General features: G+C 47.9%; 1 protein-coding gene and 1 non-coding gene across 2 annotated transcripts in view; both read left to right on the plus strand.

Annotated features, from left to right (window-relative positions):
• The first annotated feature begins 2,549 nt into the window (after window positions 1-2,549).
• Trnaf-gaa (transfer RNA phenylalanine (anticodon GAA)) lies at window positions 2,550-2,622 on the plus strand. Its single transcript has one exon. It is a non-coding gene; the product is annotated as a tRNA-Phe (tRNA).
• Window positions 2,623-10,361: 7,739 nt separating this feature from the next.
• Window positions 10,362-12,838, plus strand: part of Cad87a (cadherin 87A) — a 71,979-nt gene continuing 69,502 nt past the window's right edge. The window contains exon 1 of the mRNA XM_077683509.1: window positions 10,362-10,693. The gene's annotated coding sequence lies outside the window, so the exon portion shown is untranslated. The remainder of the gene's footprint in view (window positions 10,694-12,838) is intronic.

The following is a 12,838-nucleotide window of genomic DNA, read 5'->3' on the forward strand; positions in this document are numbered from 1 at the left end:
CGAAGGCATTCATTTTGGAGCAGTGAATCAATGCTGTCACTCCTCTCGAGTCCTGTACTATAACCTCGCCCGGAAGGGTATCGTTCCTGCCTTGCTTCGTCTCATCTCTCGCCACGCAGTAAACCAGTTAAGTTTACCTTCGGATTCTTGTCGTCATTGTCAAGGCAGCAACTGGCCGCTCACTACCATGCTACCACTCGCATGACGGAGGGGACGGAGCCCGGTTCTGGGACGCCTTTCCGTATGCAACATGGGCGTAAAGCGTAGGGTACATTCGTTGCGACGCGCCCTGGGGTAGTTTTAGTGCGGCGTTTTGTCAGCGTACGCTAACGCTTGCGGAGCCACCTGTTGAGCCCAATGCGAGCCCAATTAGCCTATTGCCTTCACGCTCGGCAGCCGGCGCCGCGCTGGCAGCTGATCGCGGAGGCCATGATTCGCTTTTCCCTACTTGACTATCCTAGGCAAGCTGTAGCTTTAGGGAGAGATTTTTTTTTTTTTCAGCGCGAGAGCGCTCGTTTTGATTGGAAAAATCTTGAAAGTACGATAAAATGACCCTTCTACCATCATTCAGTATTAGCGGGAAATACGGTATACCCGTCGCAATGTTTTGCTCAACCGCGCAGCCTAAGTTTTGAAGCAACACGCAGTGCTCCGCATACTCATTTTATTCAGCTCGGAAATACCAGTACCATGCGACAAATACTACCAAGCAAGAGATGCGACGCTAATGCGACGAGCAAAATTAATCAGCGGGTAGACTGACACGGCGGTTTAGTGAAACACTTCAGTCGAGTGTAGCAACTTAACAAAATATACAAAGCATTCCTATTTCAGTAAAAACACGTTAATTCGAACTCGGTTAATTCGAACTTACAGTTAATTCGAACTGACGCCGTGGTCCTGGAACAGCTCTATATTTCAATGGGGGAAAACTCCCGATAATTCGAACTCTGCGGTATCCACAACGGTTAATTCGAACTCGGTAGAGCCTAGTACACTCTACCGCAAGCGCCCCCGAATACGTACGCTCCAAGCCGTTGTGTGCGTAGCAACGCATCGTCAGGGCGGCTGCGTAGCTTACTGCGCATGTGCAGTCGCGACCCGCCTCTTTATTGCGTGCGCTTCTGCGCCCAACTAAATTTGTCTATTTTTTGTGCCCTGTTGGCAAGCCAAAAGCTCGGGTGGGATCTAATGAAGCGGTAAGTGTGACGCCACCAAGGAAAAGAGAGGGCTTGATACTTTTGGCATTTTTGGGGGGCCGAATAGAGAAAGAAGTTTCTGTTTCTTCAAGAACTAGTTCGATGCGTAAGAGGTAAGGGAGTTATACTCCTTAAAGCTAATAAAGGCTGCTTGGAGGTCTGCTTGCATTGCCTGCGGGAGAAATAAAGTCTGCTTTTTCCCGTCATGCAAGAAGGACAGTCATTTCACTCGGCCCACACGGTAACGTCGTCGGCGTAAGTTCGGATTCTTTCGCTGCAGTAAATGACTCTTCTCTCTTCCCAAACGCCTGCTTATTGTTGCGCCCCTTGTTCGTCTGCGACCGCGTCTCGTGGCTCCCCCCCCCCCCCCCCCCTCCCCAAATATTATTGTTTACAAACGAAAATTCGGTGCCCTTCCACTCTGTGAAGAAGGATGACCAGCGATGGTGGGCGCGGTCCAAAAACTGGACCACGTTTGTTTATAATTTGCGGTCGAGCATCCTGCTTAGTTAACTGGCTCAACTAAACTTAGAGAGCGAGAGAGAGATAAACTTTATCAACTAAACAAATTGGCCCTTAGGGTGCCGTGGTGACCGGTAGCGTCAGCTGGCCGGCGACCTTGGCTGCTGCCCCCGTGACGCTCTGCTGGATCGTCAGGTCTGAGAAGCCCAGCGCCTTAACCCAGTGGGGCGGTGCGGGCGGAGCAGCGCCAACGTGGCAATAGCAAAACACTGGCCGCACGTTAATCCGAAATGAGCAGGTCGCGCGTCAAACGTATTCCCGTACAGCAGGCGGCTTACGACGAGAGAGGCCGCGAGCAGAAACGGGAACGAACTCGCCTGCAACTCGTCACAGCTCCGGTGGGCAACCATCTGTACGGAGCGCATTCCCGAATTTTTAAATCGAAGCTTTAGTGTCCTCACTGATGCCGTTGTACTCTAATACGCTCTGCACGAAAGCCAGCTTTCTCTGACGATGATTATGAATGATCGTGGGATGAAGTGAAAGAAAAGACACGCTTCCCGTGACCCGTTCATCCGACTGCTCCATTTCGACGCGGGTGGAGCAAACCCCAAGCAGCAGGTGCGGATTGGCACTGTACACCCGAAACCCGAACGTTAGGCCTACGGAGTGCACACTCGAGAGTTGCTGTGGGTATTCTAGAAAAGTGGTGCGTACCTCCAAGAAACACATCCTCGCAGTGTGGGATTGGCCAACGAAAGGATCCATCACGAGAAAGCTTCGCGGTCAACCATCGTCATCGTTATGATTTTTCTCAGTCGGCTTCATTTTATTTCACTGGTTCGGCGGCGAAGCCGTCCTCATAAACACACTTATGCGCTCTCACATGCTGAAATAGTTCAGTTGGGAGAGCGTTAGACTGAAAATCTAAAGGTCCCTGGTTCGATCCCGGGATTCAGCACGTGTTTCATTTTTCTTCTCCATACACTTATTTGATATCACTCGTTCACCGTCATAGCAGTGCTCGTGAAAACACCTATTACATCTGACCCCGCCGAAATAGCTCAGTTTGGAAAGCGTTACACTGAAGATCCTGGGTTTCGGCATTTGTCGCCTTTTCTTCTTACAATTGTATGTTTATCATAATACAACCCTTCAAATTACGTGAACAGTTTAAAGGTGTACAGTAAAAAACGGCTGTTTCGCTCTTAACCCTCCGGGGAAGAAGCATCGCCTGCTTCGCAGGATGTCGCATGCGATGCGTAAAACGTCAAAGCTGCTCATTGCTACGGGTATGCCGGGCCTCGGTTCCTGCATCCAGCTGACTTTGAAACAAAGAGAATCGGCTATCTGCTAACGTCCGACCACCGAGAAAATGCAAGAGTAAAAGAATTGTAGGCTTTCTTTTCGCAAAGGTTTGTGGGCTCTGCCAGGAGGTACTACGATTCCCAGTTCATTTCCAAATACAGTGTAAAAGTTTTTTTTTTTTTTGAAACGCCGTGGAAAGACCGAAAATATTATATCACATGCTCTTGCTTTGCCACCTCATGTGCGTGCATGCACTAGGGTTGCAAGTAATGTTAGTTAGACTCAATATAGCCTCCTGTTTTCTGGTGCATGCAAGTTTTATAACTGGCTTCTAAGTAGGACGGGAGTTTATTGAGGCTAAGCTTAGGGCTCGAGCCCGTACCGGACGCATGGTCGGTTGAAAGTCAGCGGCTGTGAGCGCACAGGGCACGGCTGCCACAACCGACTCGTCCACAAAACAATCGTAGTTTCAGCCTAACCCGATATTTATTGGTGCACACAATAGGAAATAAACTTTAAAATAGTAGAGCCTCTTTTTGCATTAAACAATGTGTCCTTAATTTAAGCAAGCTGTTGTAGAATAGTCAGCGCGGAGTTCGATGTCTACTTTTTCTGGCGATGCACCGTCAAAACTTAGTTACGCTAAATGATGTTGCCATCTTTTTAATAAAAGCGATCTTGTTCAATAAAAATAAACATATTTGAATGAAGTCAAATAAAAAAGGCTGTCAAGAACTGTATTTTCAGACCAAGAGGTAAATTTTGCGGTAGATCTATGACAGCCCGCATTGAGATCTACCACAGATTTAAACATGCGCTATAATGAAACTGCACCCAACAGAGCAAAAGTACTATAGAGTCAGTTCAATAAACCTCCTAACAGCTGTGGCAACGGCTTGTTATTAACGCCTGCAAAGGTTGGATAAGCGGGAAGATCCCACAAGAAAGTCTTTGTACATATTCATTTATCTATTTAGATTCCTATTGTTTGGGTAACCGACAGGGGTAGTATGTCGAAAACTTGTTCGAGAGTATTTGAAGCCTTTAATGGTGTCATAACCAGGCAAGTTGAAAGAGCCTGTCGTTTAGGTCCCCGTTGCCTGCAACAGAAATCTAGTGGCCAAAAGCAGCCTCCGAGTACCGTGGACAACGGTCACTGTGTTGTTGCGCGGTGACGTGTCACAACCCTTCTCCGTGAATTTGCATCTGAAAAAAAAAAAATAAAGTTTTCGAAGCGAATTCACTATGCTGCCTGAAGCTCCGCACTCCCTAAACCTCCAACAAAGGCTTTTATGAAGGCATAAAAATGCAAACGAAAAACGTACTTGGCACAGAAGTAACCTTCACCTGATTCAAATCAACAAGGAAACAAAAAAACTTCTGCGCTATGCAATTGTTGGCATTCGCTGCTTGTTGAGCAGTATTAGAGGCTGTTGCGTCGTCTTGATAGCATTGAAAAAATACTTAAGTTAAGCCTACGGAGTCTGAATATTTAATAGGCAGCTCTGAGCATTCGACTCGCAAATAAGCTAAATAGACAACTAGCCCTGATGTGCGGCTAATGTATTTGTTAGCGTATACAGATTTAGGCCATATAAAGTCATCAGAAGGTCACAATGTATTTGAACTGAAGCTAAATCTCTTTCGCAAATAATGCCATCACGCGTCAAAAAGGGCTCGTCCGAGCACAGGAACTGCAGCCGCGCTCAATCGAAGTGTAGCAGGCGACAGCAGTGCGAGTCAACATGCAGGCTGACGTCAGGAGTCAGAGAGCACCCCTTTAAGATTTCGCCGCCAATATCTATTCGCCGCAACATAGGCCAATAGGTGGCGACAGCGTCGCGCTGCTAGTCAGTAAGTATGTTAACGTATTAACTCTCTGCGGCAGGTTCCGCGCAGAGGGTAGCGTGTGGACGTGCGGTGTGTGCACGCGTCATGTCAATTATTTGGTTATGTGCACATGTGTGCTTTTCAGTTTCCACTGTACTCACCGGAAGCGGCGATAAGCTTGCACTACTTCATTGAACAAGCGGCAATCTGGAATCAATAACTGAACGGCCAAAATAACCGTCGAAGAAATGTGCTTTGGTTTGCAGCAAGCGATTTCTTGAGGATGACTTCGAACAACGAAGAAAAACGTAGATTGGATCAAAATGTGTTTCACCACACTATCCCAGGTATCAATCGGGACGTCTGCAGGACTACAGTGGACATAGGTGCCAGTCACCAGAGTGGTCGTCGTCCCACGGTTGCTTTGAAACATGCTATAGAAGGTGTGACAAGTAATCTACGGCAGTCTGTTGGCGTCGGCACTTGTATACGACACAGGAAAGTCGTACTCTTATAAACGCAAGGCCCAACGACCTCTTCGGCCGATGGGTTCACGCAGACCTACCAGCCACACAGTAAGGGTGGTCCGCGATGACGTAGAAGTGGCACGCATACAATAGGTATGGAAGAAACATTTGAACGGCAAAAATAGTAGTGAGATTTCTGTATCAGTATATTTGCGTTCGACTTTTGTTGGCGATCGGCTGACATTAGCGGTAACATGCTGGGCCGCATCACGAAGCTGGGTGAGTATACTCCAAATTCCACTCCATTGGTGTCGGTGTGAAGTTCGCCAGGGGCAATCGAATCGGAGTGATGACGAACTGGGCTAGAAGGGGGCAAAAACTTGAGCTGCTGAAAGGAGAGCTGAAATTCTGGTGTCCACAAAAAGGGTGTCCATTTCTGAATCAAGCAAGTCAGGGGGTGAGTCGGGCAAAACCTTCAAAAAACCATTGAAAATAAAAATAAAGCCTCAAAACTCTTCTCAGATCTTTCAAGGAACGTTTTGTGCCGAAGTCCCTAACTGCTGAAATTTCAGGGGGGGGGGGGGGGGGGGGGAGGCAGGACAAATGCCGTTCTTACAAACGAGCAATCCATCACAACCGGCCTCACATTCCCGGAGGTGACATTTCTTCGAACTCAAAGTCAACCCCGCTTTTTTAATCCGGATGAGAACAATAACGAGGCACTTTTTATGCGCGTTAAATTTCGTGCCATAGATGATAATGTCCCCTAAACAATAGATGCAAACATTGCACTTTCAGGCCACGCAGAATTGATCCAAATGTAGTAAGTGCTTTGCCCAACCAAAAACGTATGGCGTTAAATTCCATGAGGCCGTCTGGTGTAATGGGGGTGTTTTTTCTGCGATGGACGGATTTATCGGGACTTGCCAATATCCTGACCGGAGATCTCTAGCGGAGAAGTATCAAGCGGCATGAAGGCAGTAGATGGCATCATCTATGCGCGGTAGGGGTATACGACTTTTTATTTACAGGGTATACCATACGCAACAATGATCTACAGAAATTTTCATGAATCGTACTTTTAATTAACCAAGATGGCTGGCTTGGCTGAGGGGGTTGACGACTCGCGAATCACCTTTTTTCTCAGCATTCCTTATGCCTGGTTATTAATTATTTCACGCTCCGAAGGTGACACACGATATGGCTTTTGGTGTACAGGGACAGCATCCTCGGCGTTGATTCAATGCTAAAGCCGAGACGCATACTGGAGAAGAATGATCATCCTGTGCGAAGTCAAAAGTCGACGCATAGGGAGTGACCACTTCGTGTGCAGTTCTATGGCGGTGAAGGGATGCCGTTAATCATGCGCTTGAAGGCGGCGGAATAGTCATGTCTTGCTAAAATTGAATACGGGGTGCGGTCCACCCGTGAATGGTGACGTTGACTTGTTTATCAAAATTTTCGAACTTAAATTAGCAGGGAAGGACTCACTGAAGGCATCCACTGTCCACACATGAATTCGGCGGCCTGTGGCCTCCACCAACGGGCGCCAAATTTTTTTGTAGCGTGGGCTACAATGGCCGAGGTTGATTAGTTTCGCGTGGCTCCTGGAGAGCCGTGCTGCGCATGCGCGAGGAGCAGTGACGTCACACGGCGCACAGAACGTTGCTCGCTGCCCGGCGTCTCTCACACACCCCACGCGCCCAGCGTTTTCGCTGACTTCCGTTCCGCACGTGGCGGCCCGATCCACTTGATCATGCGAGGGGTGGCCGGGTGTGGAACCGATGGCTCGTGCGTCGCAGCAACACCGGCGTGCGCCTGTGGAACCAGCTTAGCTTTGGGGTGATCGGAGACGCTGCGCCGGAGCCGCTTGATAAATATACATGTCACATAATGCGTATACCGCGTGTGTGTCATTGAAGCAGCAGTAAGCATGATAATCAAGCTAATCCTAGACAACCAGGAAAGCTAAAAGTACCAGCTGAACCTTAGCTCACGCTACGTATAACCTGGCATAGCCGAGCTAAGCGACTGCTAATTTTTGTCCATGTTGTTAGCATAGGCCGGCAAAACAGAAAGAACTTACTCAATCACATTTTTCCCTTCATGCTGTATTCACTCAAACAAAGAAACAAAAATCAAGGCCTCTTCGTCAAACCACAAAGATGGTTGAAACTGGAAGCTTTCTTCCGCCGCAAATCGAGTCGAATCAAAGGCCAATGTCGTAAGCGATTCAGTCGTTGTCGTCTGAGTTTGGACACTGACAATGACGATGATGATGCTTTTGAATTGATCGGCACGTACTCATTCGGGAGGATGGGTCACGGATAGTGTTGACTGGGCGCCTGCGCTTGATGCGTCTATGTGGAAACCCATTGCGTAAGTTGGCTTTTCTGCAGTGTATTTTGGGCGTAACGATTTCTATTTTTGTCTTTGGCTTTGGTCTTTGAAGAGTCTGGCTTTTGAACTGAGAAAGCTTCGCGTTTCAACCATCTTTCACTTCAGCCACGATCCTCATCATCGTCAGAAAAAGTTGGCTTTCCTGAGGGGTCGATATAAGTGAGGCAAAGAAAGCTTCGCTTTAAAATTTAAACTGTTTTCGCCGTGTCAGGATAGCGCAATCGGATAGACGCCGGCTTCATGACGTGAGGGACCCAGGTTCGATTCCAACCACGGGAAGCGTTTTTTTTTTCTTGTGGCGCTTGTGTAAAGTTGGCTTTCCTTCGGTGCGTTTTGCCATGCGCCGGACGCATCAGTAAGGCCTAGAAAGCTTCGCTTTAATAATTTCAAGAGACTTAGAAGCGTGGTAACTCCATGTTAGCACCCAATCGGTACAACAAATATTACCGTCCCTTCCTGAAGAAAGATGGGCGAAGCGCGAAAGGTAAAAGTGCGTCCAACCTTCGCTGAAAGTGCATCAAATCGATCATCAACCCCTGAAAGACTGAAATCAAGACTGAAATCGCAAAAAAAGAACGAACCCATGCGACGATTTCTCGCGCACTAAGTAAACGCTTCTACGAACGATCTAAATGTATAGCGATACGTGGTTTATGAAGTAAAGGTATACATACTCCTTTTTCCTTTTTCATGATCGATGTGTGTATTGTCTTATCCAGAACCGTTCCTTTTTCGCGATTTTCAAGTAGCCGTTTTGACACAATGTAAGCCCGGTTTCACCTACGCGCCGTGTGTCCAGAGATCTTATCAGAGCTTTTCGGTGGACCAACCGGTCTATGGGGAAATGCTGTAGTTTTTTTTTACAGAAGGCCATCGGTCGCATTAAGTAAGAAAAAAAAATCGCAGAGTCGTTTCTCTTGGGGTGGCTTCATGTAGTCTCTACGCCGACATTGCAGCTGGGTGAAAAGGTGGCCGGTACGCTTTTCATATATATATTTTTCATATATATATTTTTCATATATATATATATATATATATATATATATATATATATATATATATATATATAGAGAGAGAGAGAGAGAGAGAGAAAGATAAAACTCACAAAGCGCGCAGAAATAGTATAAGTAAAGAGTCGGATACACAGCAAGAACAATAACAAACAAGGTTTACTTACGTAGCGGCAACGGGACTTGCCTTCATCAGAGTAAAGTTACATGATTTTGCTGTCGCAAACATTTGGAACACATGTCTTATATAGGTTTGCAGAAAACTGTGAGAAGGAGCGGAAAATGTTTCGGAAAAGGAGAGTACGCATACAGTCGGGCTACGCCTATGTTACAACAAAAAAAAAAAGGGGGGGGGGGGGGGGAGCGACAGAGAGAAAGGGGTCGTGTTAACAAAGCAGCGTTCAAGGTTGCACCATGACGGGTCAACGTATGTCGCGCGGGCTGCAAGTTCAGACAATGCGGTAAACTGGACAACCGCGGTTTCAAAAGAAAGGGAAGAGTATGCAGTAAGTATTCATATATATATATATATATATATATATATATATATATATATATATATATATATATATATATATATATATATATATATATATATATATATATATATATATATATATATATATATATATATATAAGGGTAGGCAGTCAAGAAAGTCAAGGAATGCAAAAGGGAGAATGTGGTGGGTAATTTGTTATTGTTCAAACAGGTGCAGATTTTTAAAAGAAAGAAAGTGAAGACGGCATGTTAAATCAATGTTACGCATTGATTTAATGTCCGATTATATCAATGCGCTGAGTCGGCCTCCCACCGACACTGCTTGGATGGCGGCTGCAAAGGCACCACAACGGCAAGGTCACAACTGCGCAAGAGAAGACAACGGTTGACAGCCAATATACAGAACAACTGTTCTGACTAAAACTGTTGTTTATTCTTTAAGCACCCGTAGCCACTGAGCCACCCGCCGCGGTGGCTCAGTGGCTACGGCGTTGCGCTGCTGAGCACGAGGTCGCGGGTTCGATTCCCGGCCGCGGCGGCCGCTTTTCTGGTGGAGGCGAAAAGCAAAAACGCCCGTGTGTACGAGATTTCGGCGCACGATAAAGATCCCCAGGTGGTCAAAATTAATCCGGAGCCCTCCACTACGGCGCGCCTCATCGCCTGCGCTGCGTCGGCGCGTTAAACCCCACAATCGATCAATTATTCTTTAAGCATCCGAATTTTTCTGCATTAAAAAAAAAAAAAACAGACCTACGCAATGACGTCGTCAAGCTTCCAGAGGGCTTCTTGTAGTGTTTACGTTTGCAAGGCCGTAATCGTTCCGTGAAGGTCTCCTAGAAGAGGTAAATGCCGCATTTTTTAACTTCCCTGACATAGACGAAGCCCTGTCTCAGCGACGCCTCACGATATGGCTGCAGCACACGTTCTCGCTCCCATCGTGGGTGATCGAACAATAGGTCAATGGGACAGTGAATCGCCTACTATTCACAGCGCTCCTTGACCAGGGAGTGGTCTAGCGGTCTAGCTGGGGGAAGCCTAGCGCGCACGGCTTCCCCCCGTTTCCTCCTCATCGCGACGGACAGCTGGAAGCGAGGGCAGGAATTCCTTGGTCGCCGCGGCTCACCTGAAGAAACAGGTTTGGGAAGAAGGAGAGGGCTCGGCGCGTTCATGTGGCTTCGACGCGAGTAGCCACCATACCGGCCGAAGGAGGGCGCCGCCGCTGGCCTCGAGAAGCTTGCCAGAAAGAAGAAAGTGCGTACAGTTTTGCGCGAGTTTCTTCTTCACCGGATTTCCTCCTGCATACCAAGTTTTCTGTTGACCCGGGCCCGCGGTGGACGAGAACAACAGGCGGTGCTGTGCCCGCGTTGAAGAGACGGCAGCATGTCCGTCCACCGGATTCGCCGCCGCCGCCACTGAAGGCACCGCGAACCTGCCCGTCTGGCCCTGCGACTTCGCTGGGAATCAGCGCTCCGGAAACGCGGAAGTTTTGGATGCGGCCAAATCAGACGCGCTGCACCGGTAAGTACGGCCCGCGTTGGAGGCAATACAGTCGCTGGAGGTTGTGCACCCCTCGCTGTCCAAGCGACTTCCCGGGTTTGTTATTTCAGCCGAATGATAATTTATCGTAGCATTAATCAGACGTTATGTTTTTTTTTTGCCAGGGTAGCTTGTGATGCGCATTCGGGCCTAAAGCTGCAATGTTGCTGTAAGTCAACCCCGCTAAGTGTCTTCTGGGATGGAAGAATTTAAAAAAAAAAAAGCATCGTGCATGTAAGAGCAATGGTCGTGTTGACTGCCGTCAGCCTCCGGCAGTTTCCATTACCGTTGCTCGTACATGTAATGTGCAGGTTCTCAAAACTGAATGAGGAGTCCAAGTTACCAGGATCGCTTACGCTCCACGCAACAGCGCGTTAACCAGTTTTGCCCCACACGTCCTAAAATAAGCACATCCTTGAGGGAATTCCTGGCGGCGTCCGTCAGAGGCTTGCATGAGCGCATTATTCAACGAGTTTCGCAAGATCAGTACCCGCGTTGTTGATACAGCCGCCCTTTTGTTGTCGTTACATCTTAAGGTTATAAGCCGCTTGTCACGCCTGAACTTCGGCTCGATGAGTTGTCAGCGATCGTGCAAGAATTGAGGTCAGTAATTGATTTTTTCCTCATTACGTAACACGTTCAACGTCGGCCTACAGGAAAACAAAGACAAAGAGGTAGATAAAAGGCAAGGCCTGTCGGCCGAGTTCACGTATGTCGGCTGACACGACGGCGTCGACCGTGGTCTGCCTGACTGCCGCGACCCCGCTCCGCCTTGCGCAGAACGAACCGCAGTCGCGCGTGAAACGGTCCACCAACGCACTCGTGTCAGCGGGCAACGGCTTGGCACGCTTGATCGGGAAAGATTGGCGACACGGATAGAGCGCGCGCGGGACTGCACGCATGACCGAGATGCAAATGTAACTGTTGGAAGTTACATGAGGTCGCGATCGTGGCACGAAGTCGTAGGGCGACCTGGCACGTGCTTTCACGAAGATGGCAATCGGACTTCTATATTATAAGCATTGATACTCCCTCCACCTCCCACCAAGAAGATAGATATGTGGACAACGTGGGTTTATTCCGCGCCACTTCTCCACTGCTTACGCTGCGTCCTTTGGCGCAAAATATGCGGCGCGTAGGGAAGGTCGAGAGGGGGCGACAACCACACACGATGCCTTGTGTTGCTGGTCGACCCTCATCGTCCCCTCTCATATGCGCTGCAGGGTTTGAGCAAATGGGAAAACAACTTTCCCATCTCTGAGATGCGGTTGTGGACAAACACACGCGATAGCGCCATTCAAAAATGTCTCCACGCTCCGTGCCGAGGGAAAGGGGTGGTAACAGATTTTGGGTAGTGCCTATTCGAACTTCTGCTAGTGGCGGCTTTTTCGGCAGTGGCTGTCACTCAATTCACTTGCCCGTGTGGTCATCAGGGACCGCGAATTCCTAAAATGATGCTTATTTTTCGGCAAATAAAACGGGGGAGGGGGAGGACAAAATATGAACTTGCGTTTGTTTTGCAAAACTTCAGGGTAATATTTATTTATTGCCTTCCATGCATTTTACCCAAGAAGCAGCATTTTTTTTATCTGGTTCAGTTACGCTTGAGAGATTCAGACATTTTCAATCAAGAGTTTTCTAGAGCCGGAAAGAGTTTATTTTTGGCTTCGTATGGTGGCCTGGCAAGCCAGGCCAACACGACGGATACCAACACGAAGGTTGGTATCCGTCGCGGTACGGTTGGGACATGCATGTCGTGATCGTGCCGCGCAGGACAAAAATACGCGGTTTTTTCGTGTTCCTCGACTTCACAGTCATTGCCTGTTTACGTTAATATACCTTCGCTGCTCCTCCCTCGCGGTATGAGCTTCCACCGAGAAAAACTGTTTTAAAATTTGAGCCGACCAGTTGGTGCATGCAGAGTATACAAATGATAAATTCCGGCTGCTCCCATGCCTTGAGAACATCGTCCAACACAGTTCCAACGGCTTCATATAAAGAATACCTTCTTTCGAAAACAGAAAAATAAGATATGAACACGAAAGAGCCCAAAATGTGAAGCTAAACAAGAAAACGAATTCACTTCAAGTGCCAATTAATTCAGGAACTCGACCGAGCAATATGAAT

Source organism: Haemaphysalis longicornis, unplaced genomic scaffold (genome assembly GCF_048455015.1).
Source record: "Haemaphysalis longicornis isolate Haplotype H1 unplaced genomic scaffold, Haemaphysalis longicornis Haplotype H1 scaffold_1, whole genome shotgun sequence".
In the NCBI taxonomy this organism is placed as follows: domain Eukaryota; kingdom Metazoa; phylum Arthropoda; class Arachnida; order Ixodida; family Ixodidae; genus Haemaphysalis; species Haemaphysalis longicornis.